Raw genomic sequence first — 6,291 nt, forward strand, 5'->3', positions numbered from 1 at the left:
TCTCTCATCTCAGAGAGAAATGCAAAATGCTTCACTAGGCTAGCACTCTGCATGTGTCCTGGGTCCTACCTTTCTCCTGACATTCTGCTTCTGTAATTGTCTTTTCTTTCTGGAAAGCTCTTATATGGCAGGCATTTCCTGAGAGACCCTATTTGTTCTTCAAGACTGACATAAATATAATCATCCCTTAGGCACCAGGTTCTGTATCCATTCTGTTTACACCCTTCTAAAAATATCTACCTGTATGTCTGTATGTCTGTTTTCATCATCATGCTTTAATTCCAAGAAGGCTAAACTTGCATCATATCCCCTTGGATTTCCATGGTTCCTGAGTGGGTATCTGTGTATGATAGTCTGGGGTAGTCACTGCTTGGATCCCCACGGTCCTGAGTGAGTGGATGTGCATGTGTGCATAGTCTGGGGTAGTCACTGTTGGATTCTCATGGTCTTTTTGAGTGAGTGGGTGTGTGTGTGCATAGTCTGGGGTAGTCACTGTGCATCTACTACAGATGCAGCTCAAAGACTGGAGAACTGAGAGGTTACACAAGGAGACAGGAGACAGTGCATAAGATACTTTTATGGAGTCCTAAGGAGAGGCCCCCACCAACATGAATGGGCAGGAAAAAGGGAAACAAGCTTCCAAACAGAGTAGGTGCAAAGCTCTTTTAAATTTAATAGGTTTTAGTCTTGGAACTTCAGGGTTGTAGTGTGAAGTGGCAGACAGGGCATCCTAAATTCTGGTAAGATCCTAAGACAGACTACATAAACCTTGGACGTTGTCATTTTCAGGAAGGAGAGTTATCTCCACACGGTAGAGCCTTATAGAGATTTCTGAGAGTAAAAGCAAATGGCATTGCTGAGGCACAGGTAGGGCACAGAACCACACAGGTTATTGTCTTCCCAACTTGGTCTTGATTGCCTCACTGTGGCCATTCAGAGGCTTTCCCTGGGCTGTCCCTCCATCAAGTGATACTACTTACACACTTGCCATGCTCTGCTAATACCCTACACTGAGTTCTCAGGCCCTACCTAAGCCTCAGCAATACCATTTGCTTTTCACTCTTCAGGAATCTCTATAATTATATCACATATACTATATAATAATATTTATAAATTAACATAAACATAAATTTATGATTATAAATTATAGTTACGCATATGATTATATAATCCCTCATTCCAATGGTCTATTCACTGCAGAAACTGAGCACACAAGCAAACTTGTATGCTCCCACCATCCACAGTAAAGGCAAGCTTATCACTCAACAAGACCCATTCCTCGACACAGATCTCCCCAGTGGCTCTCCCATCTGGAGAACAGGCTTGCTAGGAAAATCAATCTTCTGAGTTACCAAGGAAACCCATGCCTGATACTTCTGCTATTGCACAAGAGTCTTTAATAAAAGTAACATTTGGTCAACATTTGAGGAAAACTGAGGGGAAAGAAATAGACACAAAATAAAAGCCAACTAAAACTCAGTTTAAGAACTGAACAAAGTTTAAGAAGGAATAAAAATAAGCAAGAAAAAGGGTAGAATTTTCAAACTATATTCTATCAGTCTCTTTAAGAAATTCAAGAAATTCTCTGAGAAACAAGTAGTCACCGGGCAATGGTGGTGCATGCCTCTAATCCCAGCACTTGGGAGGCAGAGGCAGGTGGATTTCTGAGTTAGAGGCCAGCCTTGTCTACAGAGTGAGTTCCAGGACAGCCAGGGCTACATAGAGAAATCTTGTCTCAAAAAACTAAGAGAGAGAGAGAGAGAGAGAGAGAGAGAGAGAGAGAGAGAGAGAGAGAGAGAAGTAGTCAAGGGTCCTTTGAAATACAAATGACGCTTTTCGCCAAGATGGCGCCGAAAGCAAAGAAGGAAGCTCCTGCCCCCCCCAAAGCCGAAGCCAAGGCAAAGGCCTTGAAAGCTAAGAAGGCAGTGCTGAAAGGAGTCCACAGCCACAAAAAGAAGAAGATCCGAACGTCACCCACCTTCCGGCGTCCCAAGACACTGCGGCTCCGGAGGCAGCCAAAATATCCTTGGAAAAGTGCGCCCAGGAGAAACAAGCTTGACCACTATGCCATCATCAAATTCCCACTGACCACTGAGTCAGCCATGAAGAAAATAGAGGACAACAACACGCTTGTGTTCATCGTGGATGTCAAGGCCAACAAGCACCAGATCAAACAGGCCGTGAAGAAACTCTATGACATTGATGTGGCCAAAGTCAATACCCTGATAAGGCCTGATGGAGAGAAGAAGGCGTATGTTCGCTTGGCTCCCGATTATGATGCTCTGGATGTTGCCAACAAGATTGGGATCATCTAAACTGAGTCCAGATGACTAATTCTAAATATACACTTTTTTCACCATAAAAAAAAAAAAAAAAAAAAAAAGAAATACAAATGACTATATCTGTCCAAAAATGTAAATTAATGGAAAAGACAAATAATATGTGGGTCATGGGGAAAAGCCAAGTCATTAACCTAGAAAATTAAGACAAAAGAAAATTTCATGGTGTGATGGTTTGAATGAGAATGGTTGTTCCATCTGCAATAGTCGGAACTGTTTGGGAAGGATTTGTAAGTGTGGCTTATTGGAGGGGGTGTTTCACTAGGAGTGGGCTTTAAGGTTTCAATAGCCCATGCTATTCCAAGTTAGCATGCTCTTTTCTCTCTCTCTCTCTCTCTCTCTCTCTCTCTCTCTCTCTCTCTCTCTCTCTCTCTCTCTCTCTGCCTGCTGCTTGTAGATTAGATATAATCTCTCAGCTATTGCTACAAGCACTGTGACTGCCCATGTTCCCCACCATGACTCTAACTCTCTGGAACCATGAACTCCCAAATTAAATGCTTTTATTTATGATTTGCCTTGGCCATGTGTTTTGTCATGGACATAGACAAGTAAGACATTTGATATGCAAAAAAATCAGAAATACTACTTAGCTTTCATAGCACTGGAAAGTGCTGTGTAGACATCTGGCAGATGCAAGAAAGACTCATCAATAATCTTACCCAGCTTTGAACATTATGAACTACAAATTATAGTAATGACTGGTGTGCAAGATATACCCATGGAAGCAATAATGGCATGAATATAAAAGAGGCTACCAACTGCTTTCTGGTTGGACTGAAGACCTGCTCCATGGGGCAAATACATGCTTGGTACTATAAGCCTCTCTAAGAACCCATGTCTGGAGGCTCATAGGCCCCAATGGTGTATAATTACTTAATTAAGTGAACATAGTGTCAAACCAACCATTGAATGTGTACTTTGATACTCATAGTGCAGCTTTCAGACATATTAGAGAAGGGTTATATGCAGTGGGCAGTAGTTAATGTAGAAACTCATCACAGATCAAATGCTGAGAATAAGTGTTAGTAGAGTGCTCAGCCACAAATGGGACATCACTGCAACACACAACTTCCCACAAGGCTCAGGACCATCACAGAAGATGAAGCAGAAAGACTCAGAGGTCAGGGAAGACAGGGTCTTCTTGACATTGTTGGACTGCTACTATCATACACTCACAGCAGTAATGGTTGCTTACATAAGACCTACATAAAATCAAGCCAGTAATCAGTCCAACATGAAGGGTGTGGCTCTGCAGCCACTGGTATGTCCACCATGTTCCTGTGCATGGCCTCACACCCATGGATATACGATATGTATGAGCTGTCCTCCATGGTTTTTTTTTTGTTTTGTTTTAAGACAACATAAAGTTGAGGGTGTGAGTAGGCAAGTGGGATGGATCAAAGAGGAGTTAGGAGTTGAGATGAACCTAAAGACATTGTATGGAATTCTCCAAGAACTAATAAAAATCCTCTCTTCTTTAAAGGTGAAAGGAGGGAAAGTATGAGAATATTGAGTTAAACTAAATGGAAAATATAGAGAGAAGATTCACTATTGCTCTAATGGGAGCTTCTGATATAAAGAAAATAGATGTAGAAGTTTGTCAACACAACAGGGACGTATATACAGTTGAAAAAGAAAAGGGGGGAGGAAAAATCCCTCAGAAATATCCTAAATAGAGGTGCTGTGGTGGAGGTAGGAGGAGCCATTTCAGGGTGACTCATGTCCGATTTCGAACACAAAGTCACAAAGTCCCTGTCATACTCTGGTAAAGGTTCAGGGAAACAGTCCTGAAAGTGCCCAAAGAATATGGCAGAGCACGGACCTATGCAGATAAAACTCAGATAGCACTCAGACCTCCGCTCCAGGTAACAGTAGAGGAAGATCTCCTGAGTGGGTGGCATTGAGTCTAAACTTCTATGAGCAGTTGTTGGGGTTTTTGTTTGGTTGGTTGGCTGGTTTTGTACTGTTTGAAACAGGGTTTCTTCGTGTGGATCCCTGGTTGTCTTGAAGCTTGCTCTGTAGACCAGACTGGTGTCAAACTCACATAGATCTGCCTGGTTCTGTTTCCCAAGTGCTTGGATTAAAGGTGTGCATCTCCACCCCATTGCATACACATTTCAAAACATGCTATGCATCACAAATATGTACAAACTTGGTCATTTAAAACCTTTAAAACATTTATTTCTTTAAAAAGTGGGCCAATTTCCTGTGTGGTTAAAAGGAGTTGTTCCTACAAGTGAATAGAGTGATATAAATTTTGGATTTGAAGGTGGATGAGTGAGGTCATTAGCTGAAGGCTGTGAACAGTCTCCAGAAGCTGGAAGACACAGGCAGAGAGAATTGCCTTAAGAGCCACTGGGAAAGGAGCCAGTCCTGTTGCTGCCCCAGCTTTAGCTTGTGTGGGACATCTCACCTACCTAAAAAACTTTAAGATAAGAAATCTGTGTTGACCTGAGCTACTAATTTAGTGATGATATGTTATAGCAAAAACCAGGGACAAGACAGTGAGGTTCTATGCCACCCTTCTGGAAACAATTACTTGAGGCTACAGACCAGCAAAATGAAGGCAGATGCTAAGGAAGACAAACATCCATGATACAAGGGAAGCCATCCAGAAACAAAGTGTGAGTGAGAACTGCTTGGCCACCTTGCAAAGCATCCAGCGTGCACCCTGCTGAGATTCAACTTAAAGGACGAAATAATTCTTACTGCAAAATTTCCAGGATTGAGAAGCTGGGTGACCTTAAATGTTGGCTGAAGGCAAAGCTGAGTGTATTTTTAAGAGGCTAACCATTAAGAACGTGGAGAGAAATTGGAAGCTATATACAAAAGTCGTAGCCTAAATATATGTGTTTTTCAGCACTTGGTAGAGAATTAAAAGAGAAGCTACTTGCTGCTCCTAGGAGGGGCTCTTGCTCTTTATGACCCATACTTGAAACCACTGGAAATAATGTTACATTGTTAAAATATCTTAAATGCCTTCTTATGGGTGTTAGAACATTTTCTGAATTGACTTTAGACAGAACAATTAATACGTATTAACAGTGTTGGTGCAGAATGTTAAGTGATGTCAACACTGACAACAGGGTATATCAGGAAATATATACATCCATGCTGAGTCAGGAAAGACGTGAGGACCAACTGAAGAAAGTGAGATCCAATAGAGGCTTCTAAACGGACAAAAAGTACATAGAATCCATCTAAACAAGTAACAAAGTGAAATCTTAAACATGAATTTTGTTTGTTTGTTTGTTTGTTTGTTTGTTTTTCGAGACAGGGTTTCTCTGTGTAGCCCTGGCTGTCCTGGAACTCACTCTGTAGACCAGGCTGGCCTCGAACTCAGAAATCCGCCTGCCTCTGCCTCCCAAGTGCTGGGATTAAAGGCATGCCACCACTGCCCGGTAAACATGAATATTTTTAACTATGAAAGACACTCAGTCATTCACTTAGCAAATACTAATTAGATGACTATGCTTGGCATCCTTCCAGGTATTGGGTAAATAAAACAAATGAAGGAGGCAAAGCTCTTTTTATCCCAGAGTTTTCGTATTCTAATGGTACAAAAACAGATTAAAATACAGAAGCAAGCCTTTCTCTTACCTGGGGAGTTAAGCAGAAACCCACACTGCACAGCAGAGATCAAAGCATTGCTGCTATGAAGAGCACATACTTTAGATTTTGCAGCCCATGGGAGTCTGTCTTGATATTTAACTGTCTCTGTAACGGGAGTGTAGTCCTAAGGAACACATAAAATGAGTACATGTGACTTTGAATGAAACCTTATTTACAAAATCAGATGTGAGGCCCAAACTGACCTGAGATTCATAGAAAAGAGTTGCCACCTGAAAACAAGGAAAGAGAGAGGGCTTGGGGGGGGGGGACCAACATTGGCAGGTGCCTGAAGAAGCAGGAGTGAGTCTTAGAAGCCTTAGATCTTGGAGATGAGTGCAGA

At 41.8% G+C, this 6,291-nt stretch overlaps 1 pseudogene; it reads left to right on the forward strand.

Moving 5' to 3' along the window:
* The first annotated feature begins 1,835 nt into the window (after positions 1-1,835).
* LOC117708985 (large ribosomal subunit protein uL23 pseudogene) lies at positions 1,836-2,348 on the forward strand (annotated as a pseudogene).
* The last annotated feature ends 3,943 nt before the right edge of the window (positions 2,349-6,291 follow it).

The sequence above is a fragment of the Arvicanthis niloticus genome, chromosome 5 (genome assembly GCF_011762505.2).
Source record: "Arvicanthis niloticus isolate mArvNil1 chromosome 5, mArvNil1.pat.X, whole genome shotgun sequence".
Taxonomy (NCBI): Eukaryota; Metazoa; Chordata; class Mammalia; order Rodentia; family Muridae; genus Arvicanthis; species Arvicanthis niloticus.